We start from the raw sequence: 24246 nt of genomic DNA, 5'->3' as shown, positions 1-24246 counted from the left end.
TATACGGAGGAGCTGTGGCGATGAATTTTAAGATCCTTTTGTAAGTTGCCACTCCACAGTTCTAAATCCAAAGGGTGTGCTTCACATGAGCACCTTAAAAGACAATGATTTCAATGTCCCAAGCAATGTCAAATCTTCTCTCCGGTCTAACCTCACTCTACCTCTCCCCTTTCTCTGAGCACACAGTGGACACGTTAGGGATGATGTGATCGGAGACTTTAGGGGCCAGGTCCATCTTCAGACCGGACCTCAGGTTGGTGAGAAACGTTCTCATCCAGGCTGGTATAGATACGTAGATTCTAAGAAAGAAACCTTGGAGCTTCTGCACACAATAGAGAACCAGGAAGACAGGACCTTAGGCAAGGAAAGTCATATTACAGAATAACCTGGGATGGGCAAAGGCAGATAGGAGGAGAGTGAGATGAACTCACTCTTAAATAGGCCTTAGTCATTGTTCTAATGTTAGCCTGTGTGCTGTGAGCTTGCCACACTGTCTTTCTGAGGGGTTAGCTTAGGATACCCAAAACTCACTGCAGAAATCCCTGGTCCTTCTTTAGGCATCGCTTCACGCTGAGAGTCCCTGAACTGACCTGCTAAGACGACGCATCACATCAGAGTATCAGAATCTGTCCAAAGGACAGCTTCATTGAGGACCAGATGCATGATGTCCCCTTTCAAAGAATCTGGCAATTTAAAGTCAAATGTGGATTTGAACTTGGGAAATTCTCAAAGATCCTTTAATTCACTGAATAACTTAAGAGTGGCTTAGAGCAGACCTGGCATTCTGGGTCCCCTTTCCCTCTCCTGGCAAGGCCAAGTTTCACGCTAAATCCAGCTGAGCAGTAATGAGCTGGCTCAGGTGTTGAGGTCAAACCGGAAGGAAGCATTAACTTGTCCATTTTAGCCCCTTGTTAAGGGCACCTGATGAACCAACCCTACAGTCTTTCAAGATCGAGGGTGATACCCCCTGATGGCCCATGACTATTAGAAGACTTTGCTTAGATCAGGATTTTTAAATTCACTGTTAATTTTAAAAACCTTGCCTCCAAACCAAATCTAATATGGCTTCGGAAGGGGCTCCCCAGAGCAGAGTTAGAAAAGGACTGGATCAATTGGAAGACAAATAAAATGCACAACCATGAAATTCCCTGCCATTAGGGGATTGGAGGGGGAGTGTCTATGGGTTATTAGTTTTGCTTGGTTGTTTTTTCAATTCTATTAAGTGTGGTATTCTGAAGAGCCTCATATTCTTTATGAAAGAATTACAAGCGAAAGGGAACATCTCTAAAAATAGAATCTAGCCACCCGTCCAACCTCTGTTATCTAAGCTGCCATTCTGAGTTTTTCTCTGCCACAAGGATTAAGCTCAGAACTTTAGTGGTGATAAGCTAACTATCCCAAACTAAGGATAACAAGTGGGTCTTGTCCATCAGTGACTAACATTAAGGAGACCAAAGGTAGGCCTGTGATAGAATTACACCTTTTTCTTCCATTCTTTTTTTAATCGCCCCCACCCCCAACTTCAGAGTTTGAAAGATATTAATGGTAGGTCTATGTTTCCCACATGGTCTCATTATGGTGTTCAGACTGAAACTGTTAACACTGGCAGTAACTTTCAACACCTCTGTAAGAAAATAACCTGCTAAAGGTCAGGGGTTAATAACAGCAGAGGATCACTAATTATCCTGTAAATCTTTACTCTGGTATCAAACGTGACCCAAGTCTTTATTGCTTCTGGAACAGCAGCCTCTAAAGACCCCAAAATGTTCCATAAACATAATGAGAGCAGGACATGAGTGTCCTGGCCATCTGTGAAGAAGGATAAGGGACAGATGAAAATCAGGCAAAGGAGAGGGATGCAGAGAAAAAGGACAAAGTCAGGAGACGCGCGGACAGGAGACCAGCCAGAGAAACAATATCCCAGGGGTTGAGTTGGCTGGGTCTCCACACCTCTCGCCGCTGGTACCATCTGGTATGGAGTTCTGAAGTGATGCAATCCCACATCCCAGAGAGAGAGCCACATACAGTAAGGTGCCCTACTAGGTCTAAAAAAATCCACCAGCACGGATGCCAGGAACACCAATGATTTGCCCGAAGTTTGTGCCTACATAGGCCTGGCTAAGTGAACAATCAAGTGAGAGATAACACAGCCAGGTAATTCTTTGGTAAAGACGTCCAGAACACAACTGGAAATGGAGCTCTCTTTGTGGTTCTTCTATTCAACTCACAGTCGACCATGGAGCTGCTGCTTATTATCTCATTCTCACTCCTCTGCCCCCACACACAACTATATGAGCAAAAAGCTTCACAGCAAAATGGCTTAAAATTTAAGGATCTCTCGCCCAACAGAAGAACAAGATGTTCCTTTTTCAAGTAACTGGAATCTTTTTGACTTTCTGAGATTTGGAATAGAAATTTCCACTTCTGACCAGGAGAGGGATAATTGAATTTTTATTTCCTCTGCTTGGTGACATTTGCTCTCAATGGCAAAAATAAGACAGCCTCAAATCATTAATGATCCCGTGATGAGAAACGGAATGGCAGGTTAAAGAGAGCTTTGCACTGGGGTGGGGGTGGGGGGTGCAGGAGAATCAGGTTGCTGTAATTTCCCCAGAGCCCACTTTTCTCATCTTCAAATGATGAGACTAGGAGGTCTCTGAGGACCAACCCCTCCCAGTTCTAACCATGGTATTCAATGACACTGGTTCTAGTCACACCCCAAATCAGGTGCAGGCTGAGTAAATTTCTGCATGCCAACTAGATAAACGTCTCTGGAAGTTTTTCCAAATCAGACTTTCCTCTTGGGCTTTGGGATGCTTCCAGCTTAGTCCAGCCTATCAGTTTATAGACTGGTTACATTGAAACTCAAGACAGGGACCTATAGGGAACGACAGTGACTTAGAGGGAACTCTAATTAGTGACCCCCCAGTAAGAAAGAATTATCTAGCATTTAGATGTCAACAAAGGGTCTCCAATGGCTTTTTACTTTTCGTGTTTATGTGGACAAGGGTAGTCTAAATAAGAAAATTGCATCTGATCTCTCTCTGCAGCTTCACCAATAGCCCTTTATAGAGCTATATTCTAAAAATCAGAAATGTCAGCTTCCTTAAAAGCTGCTTACCCATCCACTTCTCTGTTTTCGGGAGAGGTTTACAATGGACTAAAATAAACAGATATGGAAAGATGGAGTGATGGGAGAGAGCGAAATAAGGACTCATATAGTATGTTGTCTCTGGGGGTGGGTGGGGGCAGAAGCTGCAGAAAGCGGAGGGTGGTTTTGTAAATCGGACTTGATGGAAAGCAGTGAAGCTTTCTATGGATGCTGCTGGAAGTAGGTCACTCTGTGCTACTGTGTGCTGGCATGAATAGCAATTGAGCAACTCTTCGAACATTCTATTTACCTAGCCGTGAAGATGAAAACATTCCTATGGGGGGAAAATGTGGCCAAAAGGTTCTGACACAACCAGAGAGATGAGGAGACACTCAAATGGCTTATGATTTCATCCAAAATGCTTTGCTTGTTCCTACAACAGTGTTTCTCTGGATCTTTTCAAATCTCTGCAAAGAGTTTATCCACATGATACTCATTAAAGTCTCATTTGAAAGGGGAAAAAAAAGCCCAAAGCTCTTTGAAAAAGGCAGGGTTATCTGGGCTACAGATGCACGGGTAAAAGATTTTTAAATATATCTAGTTCTATTCTCCACTGCCATCTGACTGACCTTTGTAAATTGAGATAACGGCACACATTTAACAAAATCTGACATCAAGTAAGATGTGTAATAATATTTAAACTCTGTAATATTAAAATACATATTTATGGATCATTTTGTACATTGTAATGAGAATAAGTCATTTTCAAGCCTGCAGTCTCACAATCGGAATTCTGATTTGAGCTTTGCAAGTCCTGGGGGGCCACGTGGCTGCAGTGTGGCATTGAAAGCAATATGGACACATGGGTTTGGGAAAACCAGGACACTGGTTACAGGGTGATTGCAAGGAAACTGTCTGGTAGATCCAGTGAGAGCTATGTTCACTCTTAGTCCTCCCTCTTGTACTCCCGTCTTTTATTGACAAAGAGTTTAGTATTTGCTATAATTCTCTGATCTCGAACAGCGACATTTCCTCACTAGCTCTCACCGTATAAAATGGATCGGAAAAGAGAATGATAATGACAAAATATCACCTGCACATGACTTAGATAAGGAGACTAGCTCTCTGCTTCTCCTAAACTGTCTTCATTCATTTCCATTTCTAATTAGTTTTCATACCCTTGTATTTCTGTTCTTATCATCTGTGATTCAACCCAACAAGCAATGATGTACCTATTACGAGCTGCCTATGCAAAGAAGCCCTTTCAACATTCACGAGCTAATTTAATCTTTAACGATGCTTTAATGAGGGTATTTATATTGAGAAACGCTGGACTGGAAGAAACACAAGCTGGAATCAAGATTGCCGGGAGAAATATCAATAACCTCAGATATGCAGATGACACCACCCTTATGGCAGAAAGTGAAGAGGAACTAAAAAGCCTCTTGATGAAAGTGAAAGAGGAGAATGAAAAAGTTGGCTTAAAGCTCAACATTCAGAAAACGAAGATCATGGCATCTGGTCCCATCACTTCATGGCAAATAGATGGTGAAACAGTGGAAACAGTGTCAGACTTTATTTTGGGGGGCTCCAAAATCACTGCAGATGGTGACTGCAGCCATGAAATTAAAAGACGCTTACTCCTTGGAAGAAAAGTTATGACCAGATAGCATATTCAAAAGCAGAGACATCACTTTGCTGACTAAGGGCCGTCTAGTCAAGGCTATGGTTTTTCCAGTAGTCATGTATGGATGTGAGAGTTGGACTGTGAAGAAGGATGAGCGCTGAAGAATTGATGCTTCTGAACTGTGGTGTTGGAGAAGACTCTTGAGAGTCCCTTGGACTGCAAGGAGATCCACCCAGTCCATTCTGAAGGAGATCAGCCCTGGGATTTCTTTGGAAGGAATGATGCTAAAGCTGAAACTCCAGTCCTTTGGCCACCTCATGCGAAGAGTTGACTCATTGGAAAAGACTCTGATGCTGGGAGGGATTGGGGGCAGGAGGAGAAGGGGAAGACAGAGGATGAGATGGCTGGATGGCATCACTGACTTGATGGACGTGAGCCTGAGTGAACTCTGGGAGTTGGTGATGGACAGGGAGGCCTGGCGTGCTGCGATTCATGGGGTTGCAAAGAGTCAGACACGACTGAGCGAGTAACTGAACTGAACTGATATTACCATTTTACAAACAAGGAGCTCCAGAAAAGTCAACCTACTTGACCAGTTATAAATACTAAAGTTAGAGGGGAAAATTCCTATGTCTTTTGGCTTCAAGGCTATGGTTCTTTTCCACTACTTCAGTCCCTATTCCCTCATTTTACACTTCTCAGTCAGTTCAGTCACTCAGTCGTGTCCGACTCTTTGCGACCCCATTGACTGCAGTACGCCAGGCTTCCTGTCCATCACCACCTCCTGGAGCTTGCTGAAACTCATGTGCATCAAGTCGGTGATGGCATCCAACCATCTCATCCTGTCATCCCCTTCTCCTCCTGTCTTCAACTTTCCCAGCACCAGGGTCTTTTCTAACAAGTCAGTGCTTCACATCAGGTGGCCAAAGTATTGGAGTTTCAGTTTCAGCATCAGTCATTCCAATGAATATTCAGGACTGATTTCCTTTAGGATGGACTGGTTGGATCTCCTTGCAGTCCAAGGGACTCTCAAGAGTCTTTTCCAACATCACAGTTCAAAAGCATCAATTCTTTGGCAGTCAGCTTTCTTTATAGTCCATCTCTCACATCCGTCCATGACTACTGGAAAAACCATAGCTTTGACAAGACGAACCTTTGTTGGTAAAGTAATGTCTCTGCTTTTTATATGCGGTCTAGGTTTTTCAGTTTTTCTTCCAAGAAGCAAGTGTCTTAATTTCATGGCTGCAGTTACCATCTGCAGTGATTTTGAAGCCTAAGAGAATAAAATCTGTCACTGTTTCCATTGTTTCCCCATCTATTTGCAATGAAGTGATGGGATCAGATGCCATGATCTCAATTTTTTGAATGTTGAGTTTCAAGCCAGCTTTTTCACTATCCTCTTTCACTTTCATCAAGAGGTTGTTTAGTTTCTCTTCACTTTCTGCCATAAGGGTGGTATCATCTGCATATTGGGCTTCCCTGGTGGCTCAGAGGTTAAAGCATCTGCCTGGAATGCAGGAGACCCAGGTTCGATCCCTGGGTCGGGAAGATCCCCTGGAGAAGGAAATGGCAACCCACTCCAGTACTCTTGCCTGGAGAATCCCATGGAGGGAGGAGCCTGGTAGGCTACAGTCCATGGGGTTGCAAAGAGTTGGACACCACTGAGCGACTTCTCTTATCTGAAGTTATTGATATTTCTCCTGGCAATCTTGATTCCAGATTGTGCTTCATCCAGCCCAGCATTTCTCATGATGTACTGCATATAAGTGAAATAAGCAGTGTGAGAACATACAGCCTTGACATACTCCTTTCCCAATTTTCAACCAGTCTGTTGTTCCATGTCTGGTTCTAACTGTTGGTTCTTGACCTGCATACAAATTTCTCTAAAGGCAGATAAGGTGGTCTGGTCCCATTTCTGTAAGAATTTTCCAGAAGGAAACTATAAGCAAGGTGAAAAGACAGCCTTCAGAATGGGAGCAAATAATAGCAAATGAAGCAACTGACAAAGGATTAATCCCCCAAATATACAAGCAACTCTTGCAGCTCAATTCCAGAAAAATAAATGACCCAATCAAAAAATGGGCCAAAGAACTAAATAGACATTTCTCCAAAGAAGACATACAGATGGCTAACAAACACGTGAAAAGATGTTCAACATCACTCATCATCAGAGAAATGCAAATCAAAACCACAATGAGGTACCATTTCATGCCAGTCAGAATAGCTGCTATCCAAAAGTCTACAAGCAATAAATGCTAGAGAGGGTGTGGAGAAAAGGGAACCCTCTTACACTGTTGGTGGGAATGCAAACTAGTACAGCCACTATGGAGAACAGTGTGGAGATTCCTTAAAAAACTGGAATCAGAACTGCCATATGACCCAGCAATCCCACTGCTGGGCATACACACCGAGGAAACCAGAATTGAAAGAGACACATGTACCCCAATGTTCATCACAGCACTGTTTATAATAGCCGGGACATGGAAGCAACCTAGATGTCCATCAGCAGACGAATGGATAAGAAAGCTGTGGTACATATACACAATGGAGTATTACTCAGCCATTAAAAAGAATACATTTGAATCAGTTCTAATGAGGTGGATGAAACTGGAGCTTATTATACAGAGTGAAGTAAGCCAGAAAGAAAAACACCAATACAGTATACTAATGCATATATATGGGATTTAGAAAGTTGGTAATGATAACCCTGTATGCAAGACAGCAAAAGAGACACAGATGTTTAGAACAGTGTTTTGGACTCTGTGGGAGAGGGCAAGGGTGGGATGATTTGGGAGAATGGCATTGAAACATGTATAATATCACGTAAGAAATGAATCACCAGTCCAGGTTCGATGCATGATACAGGGTGCTCCAGGCTGGTGCACTGGGATGATGCAGAGGGATGGTATGGGGAGGAAGGTGGGAGGGGGGTTCAGGATGGGGAACACGTATACACCCATGGTGGATTCATGTTGATGTATGCCAAAACCAATACAACATTGTAAAGTAACTAGCCTCCAATTAAAATAAATAAATTTATATTAAAAAAGGAAAAAAAAAGAATTTTCCAGTTTGTTGTGATCCACCAGTCAAAGGCTTTAGCATAGTTAATAAAGCAGAAGTAGATGTTTTCTGGAATGCTCTTGCTTTTTCTTTCTTTTCCAATGGATGTTGGCAATTCAGTCTCTGGTTCCTCTGCCTTTTCTAAACCCAGCTTGAACATCTTTTTGAAGTTATCTGTTCTGTTGAAGCATAGCTTGGAGAATGAGTGCAATTGTGTGGTAGTTTGAACATTCTTTGGCATTGCCTTTCTTTGGGATTGGAATGAAAACTGACCTTTTCCAGTCCTGTGGCCACTGCTGAATTTTCCAAATTTGCTGGCATATTGAGTGCAGCACTTTCACAGCATTATCTTTTAGGATTTGAAATAGCTCAGCTGGAATTCTATCACCTCCAAGAGCTTTGTTCGTAGTGATGCTTCCCAAGGCCCACTTGACCTCATACTCCAGGATGTCTGGCTCCACGTGAGTGATCACACCATTGTGGCTAACTGGGCCATGAAGATCTTTTTTGAATAATTCTGTGTTTTCTTGACACCTCTTCTGAATATCTTCTGCTTTTGTTAGGTCTATAATATTTCTGTCCTTTATTGTGCCATCTTTGCACAAAATGTTCTCTTGGTATCTCTAATTTTCTTGAAGAGATCTCTAGTCTTTCCTATTCTATTGTTTTCCTCTATCTCTTTTCATTGATCACATAGGAAGGCTTTCTTATCTCTCTTTGCTTTTCTTTGGAACTCTGCATTCAGATGGCTGTATCTTTCCTTTTCTTCTTTGCCTTTCAGTTCTCTTCTTTTCTCAGCCTCAAACAACCAGTTTGCCTTTTTGCATTTTTTTTTCCTGGGGATGGTTCTAATCACTGCCTCCTGTACACTGTTAGAAATCTGTGTCCATAGTTCTTCAGGCGCTCTGTCTATCAGACCTAATCCCTTGAATCACTTCCACTGTATTATGTTGTACCTGAATGGTCTAGTGGTTTTTCCTACTTTCTTCAATTTAAGTCTAAATTTGGCAATAAGGAGTTCATGATCTGAGCCACAGTCAGCTCCCTGTCTTGTTTTTGCTGACTGTATAGAGCTTCTCCATCTTTGGCTGCAAAGAATATAATCAGTCTGATTTTGTATTGACTATCCGGTGATGGCCATGTGTAGAGTTGTCTCTTGTGTTGTTGGAAGAGAGTATTTACACATCTCAACCCAAGATAATAGAAGTAAAGTGCTTAGCAATATGTGGCATACAATGAATACCCATCAACATCAATATTGTCATTATTAATACTGTGTTTTTTTGTTTTCACTGTTAGTGTCACTCATAGAAATTCCAAAATTGAGTAATAATCATTGGGAGAGTTAAGCCAAGTGTAACTTTAACTGTCACAAGCTGCTTAAATGTCTTCTTAAGCCCAGAAACCATTAAGAATCAGCTCAGTTCCAGTGAGGAACTTGGCCGAGTCATAATTGTATATCTCTCTAATGCTCCTTAAAAAACTGAATATTCCTTAGATATCTCTGATGAAATCTCACTTACAATGTCTGCCTTTAAGATCTGGCCACTGGGGCTTGACAGATGATGTCAAGCTATCCATGCCCATGGATGCCCAAGCTATCCATGGCCCAAGCTCAGCCAAATCCCCTGAGCTTGCTGTAAGGCAAAACACTCAGTAACTGACCCTGTGGATTCCTGGACACAAAATCCATAGTGACACCCATTTTTTTCCTACAAGAAATAGGCTTCATTCAGCCTCTAAGACATTCCCTGATCAAGATCATTCCCAAGAAAAAGATACACAAAAAGTCAAAATGGTTGTCTGAGGAGGCCTTAAAAATAGCTGAGAAAAGAAGAGAAGCAAAAGGCAAAGGAAAAAAGAAAGATATACCCATTTGAATGCAGAGTTTCAAAGAATAACAAGGAGAGATGAGAAAGCCTTCCTCAGCGATCAGTGCAAAGAAATGGAGGAAAACATCAGAATGGGAAAGACTAGAGATCTCTTCAAGAAAATTAGAGATACCAAGGGAACATTTCATGCAAAGATGGGCTCAACAAAGGACAGAAATGGTACAGACCTAAGAGAAGCAGAAGATATTAAGAAGAGGTGGCAAGAATACACAGAAGAATTAATGATGGTGTGGTCACTCAGCTAGAGCCAGACATCCTGGAATGCAAAGTCAAGTGGGTCTTAGGAAGCATCACTATGAACAAAGCTAGTGGAGGTGATGGAATTCCAGTTGAGCTATTTCAAATCCTAAAAGATGATGCTATGAAAGTGCTGCACTCAATCTACAAGCAAATTTGGAAAATCCACCAGTGGCCATAGGACTAGAAAAGGTCAGTGTTCATTCCAATCCCAAAGAATGTTCAAACTACCACACAATTGCTCATCTCACATGCTAGTAAAGTAATGCTCAAAATTCTCCAAGCCAGGCTTCAACAGTAGGTGAACTGTGATCTTCCAGATGTTCAAGCTGGTTTTAGAAAAGGCAGAGGAACCAGAGATCAAACTGCCAACATCTGCTGGATCATCAAAAAAGCAAGAGAGTTCCAGAAAAACATCTACTTCTGCTTTACTGACTATGCCAAAACCTTTGACTGTGTGGATCACCACGGACTGTTGAAAATTCTGAAAGAGATGGGAATACCAGACCACCTTACTTGCTGCCTGAGAAATCTGTATGCAGGTCAAGAAGCAACAGTTAGAACTGGACATGGAACAACAGACTGGTTCCAAACAGGAAAAGGAGTACGTCAAGGCTGTATATAGTCACCCTGCTTATTTAACTTATATGCAGAGTACATCATGAGAAACGCTGGGCTGGAAGAAGCACAAGCTGGAATCAAGATTGCCAGGAGAAATATCAATAACCTCAGATATGCAGATGACACCACCCTTATGGCAGAAAGTGAAGAAGAACTAAAGAGCCTCTTGATGAAAGTGAAAGAGGAGAGTGAAAAAGTTGGCTTAAAGCTCAACATTCAGAAAACTAAGATCATGGCATCTGGTTCCATCACTTCATGACAAATAGATAGGGAAACAATGGAAACAGTGACAGACTTTATTTTCTTGGGCTCCAAAATCACTGCAGATGGTGACTGCAGCTATTAAATTAAAAGATGCTTGCTTCTTGGAAGAAAAGTTATGACCAACCTAGACAGCAAATTAAAAAGCAGAAATATTACTTTGCCAACAAAGGTCCATCTAGTCAAAGTGATGGTGTTTCCAGTAGTCATGGATGGATGTGAGAGTTGGACTGTAAAGAAAGCTGAGCACCAAAGAATTGATGCTTTTGAACTGTGGTGTTGGAGAAGACTCTTGAGAGTCCCTTGGACTGCAAGGAGATCCAACCAGTCCATCCTAAAGGAAATCAGTCCTGAATATTCATCGGAAGGACTGATGCTGAAACTGAAACTCCAATACTTGGGCCACCTGATGCGAAGAACTGACTCACTGAAAAAGACTCTGATGCTGGGAAAGACTGAAGGCAGGAGGAGTGGGAGACTACAGAGGATGAGATGGTTGGATGGCATCACTGACTCAATGGGCATGAGTTTGATATACTTTGGGAGTTGGTGATGTACAGGGAAGCCTGGCATGCTGTAGTCCATGGGGTCACAAAGAGTTGGACATGACTGACTGAACTGAACTGAACTGAACTGCACTCAAGGGGAACCTTCTATCTTCATTTTCTCCTCGGGGGACAAAGCTTTATTTTTAATTTTTTTATTGTGGTAAATGCCATATAATATAAAACATGCTATTTTAACCATGTTTATCTGTACAGTTCAGTGGCACTAAGTACATTCACATTTTGGTGTAACTTTCATCATCATCCATCTCACAAATTTTTCACCTTCCTAAACTGAAACTTTGTCCCCATTAAACACTAACTTTCCACTCTCCCTGTTCACCCCCTTAAACTCTCCTCTGCCCCTGGGCATCTACCAATGTACTTTCTGACCCTGAATTTGATTATTCGATATGCCTTGTATAAGTGCAATCAAACGGTGTTTGTCTATACCCACTGTGTATTGGAATGAATGTATTTTTAAGGTTAACATGGGAGACAGGGCTTTCTACCCCATTCCTACAGACCTGTGAGCTCACCTGGCTGATCTTGAGCACTGCCTTCTTGCACACATACAGTTAGGGAGCCTTAGACAGTCGGCCAGTCATCTGTCTAAGCTCTTTTTTCTAAACCACTTTCTCCCACAAAAAAAGAGGGGTCAGAGTAGCTTCTAAAGCCTCTTCTCACCCTAAGATTCTCTGATTTTATTTTTTATCTTCCTTTGACCTGCAATCACCATACTAGAGGCTGAATCATCAGTTCCTATGAAGTGAAGCTGAGAAGTGGCAGAAGTCTTCTGCATCTCTGTCGTGTTTATTCAACCCGAGAAAGGGGAGTGGGACAGCATTCTACTGCGTATGGAAAATTCCTATTATACCACTGTGTTTCAACTTAAAAAGACCTTTCTTATAAGGCCTCTTCTCTGTTCATTCATCAGTCCTCTGCGGTGGTAGGTTTTACAGAATTAGGACTGAAGGCCAAAGAGGGTAACTGATGATCTCAAGGGTTGGAGGTGACAGAGGCTAAAAGACTCAAATCTAGCTTTCTGACTCCCACAGTGCTCTTTCTACCAACCTGAGCTGTCTACCAAAGCAATGCTGATTTTACTGAGAAATCATGAACCACTGTGCTTGTATGTCAGCTTAATGAATTAGATACACAGAAGATACACATCAATAATAAACACCGTCAGGAGTTTAAAGCGTTTGGGCTTATAGACCTGGGAATGAAATTGAGTTATTAACCAATTCATACTAGTATACAAATCACATGACAAGCTGATGTGATTTCCCTGTGACAGACTCCCCCGGGGGATCAGATCTGCTTCTTCCTGGATTCCAGCTACTGGTCTAAAGACACTAGACTATCTTGGGCCCATTGCTGCAGGCTATTGTGTAAATGCTCCTTACAAAAGAGGTCAAGATGACCTCTAAGCAACCTGACAGATATCTCCAGGGAAATATTAATCTAGCCATCTAGTCTCTGCCGGATGAAAGATAATGATTTAAAGGAAATACAAGGGCACTTGATTGCTAAAATACGTTGCTGCTCAGCTGGGAATAAAGTATTGACAGTACCAGCTGCTGACATCTTTCCACTTTTCTCCTCTTTCTTTCTTATAGCGCTCTTCCTGTGTGTGCGTGTGTGAGTGTTGTGTTCGACTCTTTGCGACCCCATGGACTATACCCGGCTGGGTTCTTCTGTCCATGGGATTTCCGAGGCAAGAATACTGGAATGGGTTGCCATTCCCTTCTCCAAGCCCTCTGCCTACTCCACCTTAATTCTACAGCCCTCCCTCCTCTACAGTCCCCCCAAAAATACCCATTATGGGATTGACAGTGAAACGCGGGAGCCATGTATTCCTCACAAGGGGTATATTTTAGAAAACAGGTCTGCCACTTTGCATTGGTCAACAGTACCACCCCCACACCTCCTGCGTTCCTCTAGCTCCTCTCTGTGCCAGGTGGGTGCGTGTTTGAACCTGTGGGTTCAGATAATCATATGCACATCATGGAGCCAAGGATGGTTTCCTCTTTTTTCCAGTCCCTATTACAAGAGTTTACATTCATTCATGCTTTGCACAGGCCAAGTTTAGTGTTCATAAAGTTCTCAGTGATGTGATGATCAGGCCAAAGCTAACAAGATAAAGTACAACAATGAATAATTATTACTATTTTTCACAACAGCTACTTACACTGAGCACTAGCTCTGTGGTAGGTAATGGGCTAAACACACGTTCTCGTCAAGCTATTTGATGGGTGAAAGGCAGGTACTATTATCATCATCATCTCCGGCTTAGGGAAGTGAGACACAAGAGGTCAGGTAACTGGTCATGACTTTGGCATCGTGACTCTCGGAAGGGAGCATACTCTTCCTGAACCCTTACTGTTTCCACTTGCCACTGGGTAGGAGACAGGGCCAGAGCAGGATTTCCAACATGCAGGCCAACACATTGACTCCAACTCTTGCCCTCCTTGACCACTGCGGTAGAAGTGAGGCGGTGTCCTTGTTATTATCCGCATAGTCCTGAAAATGGGGAGGGCTGACACATGAACAGGACTTGATAATCTGTCTATATATTCCCTCTTTTTTTGACCTTGATCAAGTCAAGAGTGGGAAAGCATTATCTGGGTACATGAAAAAGCATCAGTCCCCAGACTGTCTATTAACCCAATATACAATATAGCTAATGCCTTTGAAGTATGTACGTCAGGTGCTATCGAAGGGCTTTGGAATATATTAACTCATTTCATCTTCAGAGCAATTGTGAGTTGGATAACAACTACAAGTGAGAGGGATGAGGTACAGAAAAGTAAAGTAACTTGTCTAGCATCATACTTTTAGCAAGTGGAAGAGACTAGGTTGAAACAGGCTGTGTAGCTCCAGGGTCTGAGCTCTGAAACACCATACTTCCCTGCTTCTTCCCTATGAAAGATCTTAACATATAGTTTCTGCTATGAGACTAATTTCTAATCATCCTACTTGCTCACTATGTCTTCCTTGCCCCCTTCCTCTTGGTTTTCTGCCCTTGGTTTCCATATCCTAAAAGGCATTACATTTCTTCTAGAGATTAATTTTTAATTTTCAGTAGCGCTCCACACATATTTCCACTGCAAGGTGACTTCCTATGGTTAGTTCTCCTCCATACCCTACCAGAACCAAAGATCAGGAAATTAACAGGTGGTACTGACATTTCTATTCTCTACTTAGTAGCACTAGCCCGTTAATTAGAAGATGCAACTAAAACAATGCTAGTGGAGTTTTGCATAACCAAAATAAGGTGCTGGGTTTTCAGCTTGTTTCTGCAAGAGCACACTCTAAAGGAATACAGCCATGTTTCACAATCAAGCCATTAAACTGTGAACACAAGTGATGGTAAGTGAAATGAGTGGATGATTAGACTTCAGTCAGGACACAAAGACAAGAACTTAGGCGCAGCTGATAGCTTCTCATCTAGCTCTCAAATTGTGGCCAGAAAGGCACAGAGCTGGAAGACAATTCTGTCAGGGGCCTATACCCATTCTGACATCAGCCTTAAAAGCTGATCTCAACTCCTTAGCAACTATATCTCTTTCATTCACAAAATTTTCAGTATCTTTTTTTGTTTACTGCATCTATATTTTCTAATTGTACCACACACTGGAAAATAAGTTCCCTATGAATCATACCTTCTGGGTGAAGTGGAACTTTTCATTTGCCCTACACTCATGATGCAACCCACTCCAGTATTCTTGCCTGGAGAATCCCATGGATGGAGGAGCTTGGTGGGCTACAGTCCACGGGTCACAAAGAGTCGGACACGACTGAGTGACTTCACTTTCCTTTCACTTTCATGATGGGGTCACAAAGAGTTGGACATGACTTATACACTGAACAGCACCACCCTTTTGGGGTTTCAAATAGAGCTTTGAGTCTTGGCAGTTGAGTATTTGGTCACATATACTTCGTGTGATAAATATGGATCACATTCTTCTCTTAGTCTTTGTATCCACAGACTCACTCATATTTCTTTCATCCTTATTTGGCTGTTGTGTTTAGTATGTGTCAGGCTTTTTATTCGGCCTTCACACAACACCCTGCTGACCATTATGGCTGCCTTTCTGTACACTTCTCTGGGTTCATTAAATGCATTCTCTGGAGTGGATTTATGCAGCATAGTGGAAATAGGAAGGATTTTAATATGGAAAAACCTGAGACAAGGTTCTTGCACCTAATACTTCTGAAATCTGTTGGCCTCAGTTTCTCAGTCTTTCAAAAAATGGGAATTATACAAACACCTACCTCACAGGGCCATAAAAGTGAGAATGCACATGGGGATGTTTTGAAATACGAGACATAAAAGTTGTAATTATTATTAATATTATGACCATTAAAGATCGGTGGCAAGAATAACTTTTTTATCCCTAGTTAAAAAAAAATCAACGTGATTCTACTTTAGTGTAGAGGGCTGTTGTGTTTCCCAAGCCCTTCATAATGCCATTTCATTCTTCTTTTTTCAGAGAGGATAGCATATCAGGTCAATGTTTTCAGAAAATGATTTTAATAAACCCTAGGTTATTTTCCTGAGTCATTAATGGTAGGGAAAAGAATAGTTTATTTTATAACTCTAAGTAGAGCCTGTATCTGGGAGAGTGTTACCTTGAAGTTGATGACATGAAAATCCCCACGCTCTCTTCTGACCTCTACATTCTGACCTCTACATAGATTCTAATGTTCTTGCAGTCTGTCTCCATCAATTCAACTTCTTAGTATATAAAGTTAGTATCCTCTAAACCTTGCATGAAGACTGATTATTTACTGCTTTAATAACTGAGACTCCATGCCCAACAAACAGGATAGTAATTTACCATTTAAAAAGATACATTTCAAAGGTAGACCATGCCAGAGCTTTTTGCAAATCTAAGTATATGCCCTTGATCAACACGTATGGTACCCCCTACAGAACAAGGATCATTCAGACTTGACTTCCCTTTTTAGATTCCCACTGTTAACAGGTCTCCCCTCCACCACTGTGCTTCTTCCATGCTTGTTAGCTTCAATTAGTGTAGAAGTGTTTACAGATCTCATCCATTAGCATCAACTTTGGTGGCTTGTCCCCAGTAAGTGCTCAGAATCCTTACACACAGGGAGGGTCTGACAGATAAGGTTGAACTATTACTTTGTTCACTTTCCCTAACTTCATGTCTGAGGTTCTTTGGGATGCATGGGCGTGTCTCAGGCAGCACCAGTAAATTAACTGTTCTTGTTACCCAGTTTAGGGTACTCTTTGTCCTCAATATTACTTGTTTAAGTAATTAAAATGTTAGGAAGTTACATGCTTGCTGGAAATCCACAAATTCTTCAGTACAAAACAAGAAAAGTCATTCCATCAGTTAATTTTAACATTTTCTCATTTATAATCGTGAGAGAATCTAAGGCTTTTCTGACTGACCTTTTTTTTTTTTTTAAACATTTTACTTTATTTATTTAAATTTTCAGGCTAGGTTTTATTTATACCAATACATCCAAACTCTTATTATTTCAACATGTAACTGATGTGAAAAATAAACATAATTGACTTTTTTCATTCCGAGTCATTTTATTTAACTTTATTTTGTATTAGAGTATAGTTGATTAACAATGTGAAAATTTCAGGTGAACAGTAAAGGAACTCAGTCATACATATACATGTATCCATTCTCCTTCAAACCCCGCTGCCAGCCAGGCTGCCATGTAACACTAAGCAGAGTTCCCTGTGCTATATAGTAGTCCTTGTTAGTTATCCATTTAAAATATAGCACTGTGTACCTGTTCATCCCAAACTCCCTAACTCTCCCTCCCCTCACCTCTGCCTCGTAAGTTCATTCTCGAAGTACGTTAGTCTGTTTCTGTTTTGTATTTACCTGGACTGTGCTGGGTGCTGGTTCTACACTGCAGAGCATGGGCTTAGGTGTCCGGCAGCACGTGCCTTCGCCAACCAAGGATCAGACTCATGTTCCCTGCATTGGAAGGCTAATTCTTAACCAGGGAAGTACCTGACATCATTTCTTTATATCTTATCCTATATCCTCCCTGATGGTTATAAAAACTTATTTTGGGTCAAAAAATGTCTATTTAGTGTGCATTTTTCCTACATGGTAACCTATCAGAGTTTTCCAAATCCTTGACTTTTTTTTTTTCAATTTTGATACTTAAGTTGTCCCGTTAGTACAAAACATAGACTAAATAGCTTTGTCCTCTTGTGAGAGGTTTCATCTATCATTAATTTCTGTGTTATCTTCAGTTTTTCATCAACAGCCAGACCTGGACTTGGAGGAAAAAAGCTTCTGGGATAAACGCAGCTTTTCTTTTATCTGGGTAGACCTTTCAGTCTTAGGTGAGGGATCCCTAAACTGCAATGGAAATCCTTCACCACCTCCATTCTCCTTATGGGAGTGAACCAGAAAGTCTAGCTGACTGGCCTCTGAAGTGAGACAAATGGAGAGGGAAATACAGGCTTGGCCAAGATGGAGGACCAATCATTTGGGGAGGGATGGGAGAGGGGAAGATTCTTCCCGTCTAGAGTTTCTAATATTGTGTTATAGATGATAAAACTAAGACGAAGGGGCTTCTAAAAGTAGCCAGCTCGGCCTCTTTAATTACCCTGTCTAGAGAGAAAGTCTGTCATCAGGGCTGGAGTCTGGGACTGTTCAAGAGATTGATTGGAGGAAGACACTTTTTCGTCCCATCTAGATTGCTGCGGTTTTACTGGAATTGAGGCCGGCCATAAACCTATCAGTGACTCAAGAAAATTGAAGCAATTAAGCCTGCAGGTGTGCCTATTTGTCATATTAATGATGGATCTGTGTTAATCTAAGTCAGAGAAGGCTTCGCAGGGCGCGTTCATGGCTGTGGGGGGTGCAAGGACCTGGGGGCGGCGCTGCAGCTCCACCGCTACAATGGAGAAGTACGGGCTCCTGGCTGCTGAACCCCCCGAGCTCCTCCCCTCCATCTCAGGGGCTCCAATGCCAATCAAACTATTTCATGGATGGTTAATTTGACTCAGGTGAAGAAAACGCTAGTGGGAGAGATGTAGTTTGATGTGAAAAAAATATGATTCGCAGTCCTGATTTTGCAGTCCGACAGACCTGGTTTGAATATCAGCCTTTCTACTCAGTATTGGTTTGTCTTGAACAGGTTATTTAAGCCCAGTGAGGACGTTGATATCTACTTTAGAAAGCTGTTGTGAGCAGGGAATGAAGTCGTAAATGCAAAGCTCTTAATACGGTGTCTGGGAGCTATGGCCACTTTAATGATTTCTCCTTTTCTGACCTTGAAAATATTTTAGCTCCTAGGAATTAATTTCCAGTCATTTCTTTACAGGCTGCCAACTCCTCCTGGGTGAAGAATAGTATTAGGAAGGTTGAGAAAGATGAGTAGACCAGTCACTAGGCAGGCCAATCCCAGCACCTGCCCAAGGCTCCTCCCACAGGAAGCTGCCCCTCCCACCACCCTTCCCCTTCCTCAGGCCCTTCTTTCACAAGAGCCCGAGGACAGCCTGCAGTGTTTGGGAGATCAGGGGCCTGCAGATCTCTCAAAGGGTGACCATGATTTCTATTACTGGAAAGGTCAAGAAACATTTTGATTTTGATCCCGAACGTCCAATCTCACAAGTTGGATTTTGGCCAATTGACATCAAGCATATGCAGTCTTGGTTTTTGCATGGGAATTATTGTAATGCTTACAAATGAAAATGAAACCAACTATCTTAAGTCATCCAAAAATAATAATAATAAAACAAACATACTGGCCTTAGGGGAAAAAAAGGTGGGAACCTCATCAGTGAACAGCCTTTCTATAGACTTAGCTCGGCCCATGAACTTGAGCAAGCCAGATTCTCTCACTCTTAGCAATTGGAAATAGTGAATGTGGAAGGGATCAGGTCTAAATCAGTGGAAACAGGCTTGGAGAGATGCTTAGGAAAAGCACAGATGGATCATGGCCATAATGGCCACTTCAAGCTAGAGAGATGAAAAACCAGAAAAAAACATGAGTAAGCAAGGCTCCAAGGTAGAGGACAGACACTGTGCACAGAGGGAAACGCTAGGCAAGACGGCAGGGGGGCAGATAGGAGCCAACGCTTGGCAGGAGCTGAGGCACATTCATGCAGGACAGCACAGGAAGGAGCCCTGAGTGCCATCCTGGACCTGGGTCCACCTGCCTTGAGGCCTGGGAGGTGGCTCATGTTCCGTCATTCCTTCGAGGCCACTGCCTCCTGCTGAGGTGAGTGACTCTTAAGACGGACTCTCCATCATAGAGTGACAGGTCACTGTACCTTACGATCAAAGGAACCTTATCCACTGAGCTGCGATGTACCCGTCAGAGGATCTCAGAGAATGCTCAGAGAATTCCAGACGCTGGCCTCTCCTCTGAAGGCCTTGATCACAGCACTCAGCCCAGGCCTCCTCTAATCGCCTATCACAGCTTGCAGAAGAGTCTCTCCCTCCCCACCCCTGAACAACAGGTAAATACATATAACTCTTTATGAGAGAAGTCATTAAAACAAATGTTTAGATAGTGATAGAGTAACGGGCACCCTGGTTATTTTCAGAAGTGTGCCTTTTCAGTCTAGCTATGGCCCTGAAGTCTCTTTGTAATTTTGTTTCCATCTGCAAAATGGGAGTCATGATAGCACAATGGCAAACCACAATATGCTGCATCTGTGAGGTTGTGAAACATGCAGGCAGCTAATGACAATAGAATGGCAATGCATTCTCCTTTATTATAAAAGAAAAGATTTTCCTTTGCCAACCCACGTAACTTTAACAGTCAGCAATAATGAGAAAGGGAACAACAAAAACACCATACATGACAGCTAAAATCAGAGTTTGATAAAATATCCTACTTCGAAAGGGATACTGTCAAGTAAAAAAAAAATCAATTTGGGTAGGAAAAAAAAATCCGGTTTGTTTATTAGTTTTGCTTCTAATGCCACCAAATGGACCTCAATCTGAAATGGCCTTTGAAATCAAATTTGCTTTTCTCCAATTCTGCAACTTACTCTTTATGCTAATTTGTCTGCACCTGCAGGGACAAAGAAACTGGCAGCATTGAACATGAGATCCAGGAAGAAAAAGCAACACAAAGATTCAGGAAATGAAGCCAGGGCTAAATCATATTAGGTGTATAAAGGTTGGACATTTTATAAAACAAGGGAAGAGTGGATTGAATAACTGAGAGTATTCTGACTGTAAAATGACAGATCCCTGGTGAAGGACCTGGTGTCTTTCCCAGGACCCAGAAGAATGGCAGCGTGGGGTGTGGAGCAATTTGTAAGGTCAAGTGCTGGGCCAAGCTGGGTCTCTCCCAGCCTTCATACCCCGATCATGGAGGTTATTGTAAAAATGTCTCAAGGAGTTTTCATCCTGTAGAAAGCCTCTAGAAGTTTGGGTTAATTCTCCCTTCCAACTTAAAAAGCCTCTTTTGTCAGGGTCTATGTCCATTCTGAAGGAGATCAGCCCTGGGTGTTCTTTGGAAGGAATGATGCTAAAGCTGAAACTCCAGTACTTTGGCCACCTCATGCGAAGAGTTGACTCATTGGAAAAGACTTTGATGCTGGGAGGGATTGGGGGCAGGAGGAGAAGGGGACGACAGAGGATGAGATGGCTGGATGGCATCACTGACTCGATGGACGTGAATCTGAGTGAACTCCAGGAGTTGGTGATGGACAGGGAGGCCTGGCGTGCTGTGATTCATGGGGTCGTAAAGAGTCGGACACGACTGAGCAACAAACTGAACTGAACTGAACTGAACTGAACTGACGTAGAAAGAAGTATTGCAATTTTAAGGATGAGACCTGGTCACTATTTTCCCATTGTTTTTCATTATCTGGGCCCCGTTTCCCATCTCTTGCTTCCAGCTACATCACCAGGTATGCTCTAAAGGTGCCCGGGAACCAACTTGAGTGTCCCCACCATCATAAAACCTAGACACATGTACTACGAAGGAACTCAGAGATGCTGTCCTCCTTTTATAGATGCCCAGTCCTTCAAGGGCATAAATTCACACACGCACCCCTCATTTAAAACATCACAAAAACTTAGTTAAGTATTTTGCACAAGGTCACACAGAGCATTAGCCCATAAGAAGTCCAGAGAAAGAATCTCTTTCTGTTATATTGCCTCTCAAAAAAAATTTGAAAAGATTTTTAAAAATATTCTAAGATGCTTCTATTTCGAATATTCTCTCTATTGCCCTGTCTGGTATATTTAATTTTAGACTCCCTGCACTATATAAAACCACTGTCAAAATTCAAATTCTGTCAACAGCCAGTATCTGTTGAGGTCCAATGAATGCTGTGAATGTTATGTGTTTAATGCTCAAGCAAAAATGTCAATTTCCACCTCGGAGTTATTAAACCTAGGGAAAAAATCAATTTGGCAGGTAAAACGTTCAACAGCCACACTCCTTGTGTCCTTCCTCTTCTCCTCTTAAGCATCTCTTCTCTTCTCCATTTTCTGCCCTATCACCAGGGGTAAAAGAATATTGGCATCACACATCCCAAAGAAGACTTTTTATAAAATTAAATAAAAAGGGAATTAATTTTTTTTATCCACTGCTTAATTTTCACTAGACCAGCTGTCCTATCTCCTTTAGACCAGTACTAGTTTCTTAGAGAAATAAGGTCACTTTTATGTTTAATAATTGCAGCAAATGCATTTTTGGAACAAATGATACAAATTCACTTATGAACAAACTCTTTTTCATTAAATGAGTGATTGATGAGGAAAGTCTGTGTGTTCCGTATTTATGAATATAAAGAAATGGGAAATAAGAGGTTAATGCAAAACCAATACAATATTGTAAAGTAATTAGCCTCCAATTAAAATAAATAAATAAAAGAAATTTTTAAAAAAGAGGTTAATGAACTTTCTCAATATCATACCATGCAACAGGATAAGAGTTAGCACTCACAGCTCCTGCCTCTTCAGTCCAATTTGTTATTGGAGTCACAGAGGAATGCCTTTTAGTGAAACTTCTTGAGATTTTATGTCCCTAATTCTGTTCTGTCTCCCTAGGGAGGAAATGTAGTGAAGGGGAAAGAGAATGGACTTTAGAATCAGACAGACGTGGTTAGACTCCCAACTCTGACATTTGCTGGTCATGTGATCCTAGGCAAGTTGCATCACCTCGGAGCTTGTGTCTTCATCTGTAAAAGGCAGATAATAATACACACTTCGAAGGGTGCATGAGGCTTAAATGAAACAATATGTGAAGTGTACGGCAGGCACTTAATACATGTGTGCACCTTTCACATCTGTATTTTTCTTGGACAACTAAACTATAATTGAGCCACAAGAGAAAGAAAGCAAATCTAGAAAGTGAAGATTCGTCTTCACTTACTTCCAATTAGTTTTGTGAGTTCTAACATTTTAACTGGAAAATAAGCTCACTTTTGTAGAGAAAATGCACTGATGTACCACTTTAAATGCCAGGGTCTTCTCCCTGGGCAGCAGGTTCCATTGATCTCTCTGTTCATCTGTCAGTGCCCCATTTCCTTACCAAGACTATCATATGCATCGTCAGGAAAACAGGAACTAGAAAAAGGAAAGCCAGGGATCTCTCTCTCGACTGAATCACTGGTGGGCTGTGTGCACTTGCATTCATTTGTTTCTTTGGAAAGTATTTTAGTGAATCCTACCTTAATGCCACCTGGAGTAGGAAACTGCAACCCACTCCAGCACTCTTGCCTGGAAAATTCCATGGACAGAGAAGCCTGGCAGGCTATGGTCCACAGGGTTGCAAAGAGTTGGACACAATTTAGCGACTGAGCACACGTGCACACACACACACACAACTTAATGCCAGAGGCTAAATGTAATGTTTATTCATTACAAATATGAATAAAGCTGCCTCAAAGGAGTTTACATCCCAGAATGGACAGGGAAACACCAACAACCAAGGATGCAATAAAGGGGCCATAGGAGACGTATATACAGAATGGTTGCTGTTGTTCAGTTGCCAAGTCATGTCTGACTCTTTCCAACCCCATGGGGTGCAGCATGCCAGGCTTCCTCGTCCTTCACTATCTTCTGGAGTTTGTTCAAACTCATGTCCATTGAGTGGGTGATGCCATTCAACGATATCATCCTCTGTTGCCCCCTTCTCCTCCTGCCCTCAATCTTTGCCAGCATCAAGGTCTTTTCTAATGAGTTGGCTCCCAGGATGGAGTGAGGGTATAAGGAAAGAGTAGCCCCATCTTCCTAAGGAGAGGCCATCAGAATGGTTTAAAAGAAAAGATAGTATCTACACTAAGCTTAAAGATAATTGTGGCTATCCCAGCAGAGTGTACGTGTTGAAGGGAAGGTACTCCATGCTATGCATGTTAGTTGCTCAGTCGTGTCCGACTCTTTGTGACCTCATGGACTGTAGCCCACCAGGCTCCTCTCTTCATGAAATTCTCCAGGCAAGAATACTGGAGTGGGTTGTCAGTCCCTTCTCCAGGGGATCTTCCTGACCCCAGGGATCGAACCTGGGTCTCCTGCACTGTAGACAGATTCTTTACCATCTGAGCCATAGGGAAGCCCACTCCATGTTACAGAGCTGTGTAATAATAGCAAGGCAACCTCCCAGAACATCAAGTTGGCACTTGGCAGGCTATCGTATGCTGACGAGATCACTGGAGGTCACATTACAGAGTAAACTGTGTGGCGTACTTAAGAGTTTGAACTTTATCCTCCAGGCAGAAGGGAATGGAAAGACAAGACCTGATTCAGGCTTTTAGAAAGGTGCTTTTGGAATGTAAAAACCAGATGGCCTGAGATCAAAGTCAGGAAGATCAACCACTACAGAGTCTTCAAGCTAAGAGAGGTTAAGGGTTTGCCGGATGGAAAGAAGCCGGAAAAGACAGGAGACTAATGGAACAGGAGGAATTAACAGACTGGATCACTG

The 24246-nt window shown here is 42.1% G+C and overlaps 1 protein-coding gene and 1 non-coding gene across 2 annotated transcripts in view; one reads left to right on the top strand and one right to left on the bottom strand.

The window, feature by feature from the left end:
• The window catches only part of ASTN1 (astrotactin 1), a 359002-nt gene that overhangs the window by 242009 nt on the left and 92747 nt on the right, over window positions 1–24246 (bottom strand). The gene's annotated exons all lie outside the window — the stretch shown is intronic.
• TRNAS-GGA lies at window positions 6195–6266 on the top strand. The gene has a single exon. It is a non-coding gene; the product is annotated as a tRNA-Ser (tRNA).

Source organism: Oryx dammah, unplaced genomic scaffold (genome assembly GCF_014754425.2).
Source record: "Oryx dammah isolate SB20612 unplaced genomic scaffold, SCBI_Odam_1.1 HiC_scaffold_21, whole genome shotgun sequence".
Taxonomy (NCBI): domain Eukaryota; kingdom Metazoa; phylum Chordata; class Mammalia; order Artiodactyla; family Bovidae; genus Oryx; species Oryx dammah.
This window is presented reverse-complemented; position numbering and strand designations above follow the sequence as displayed.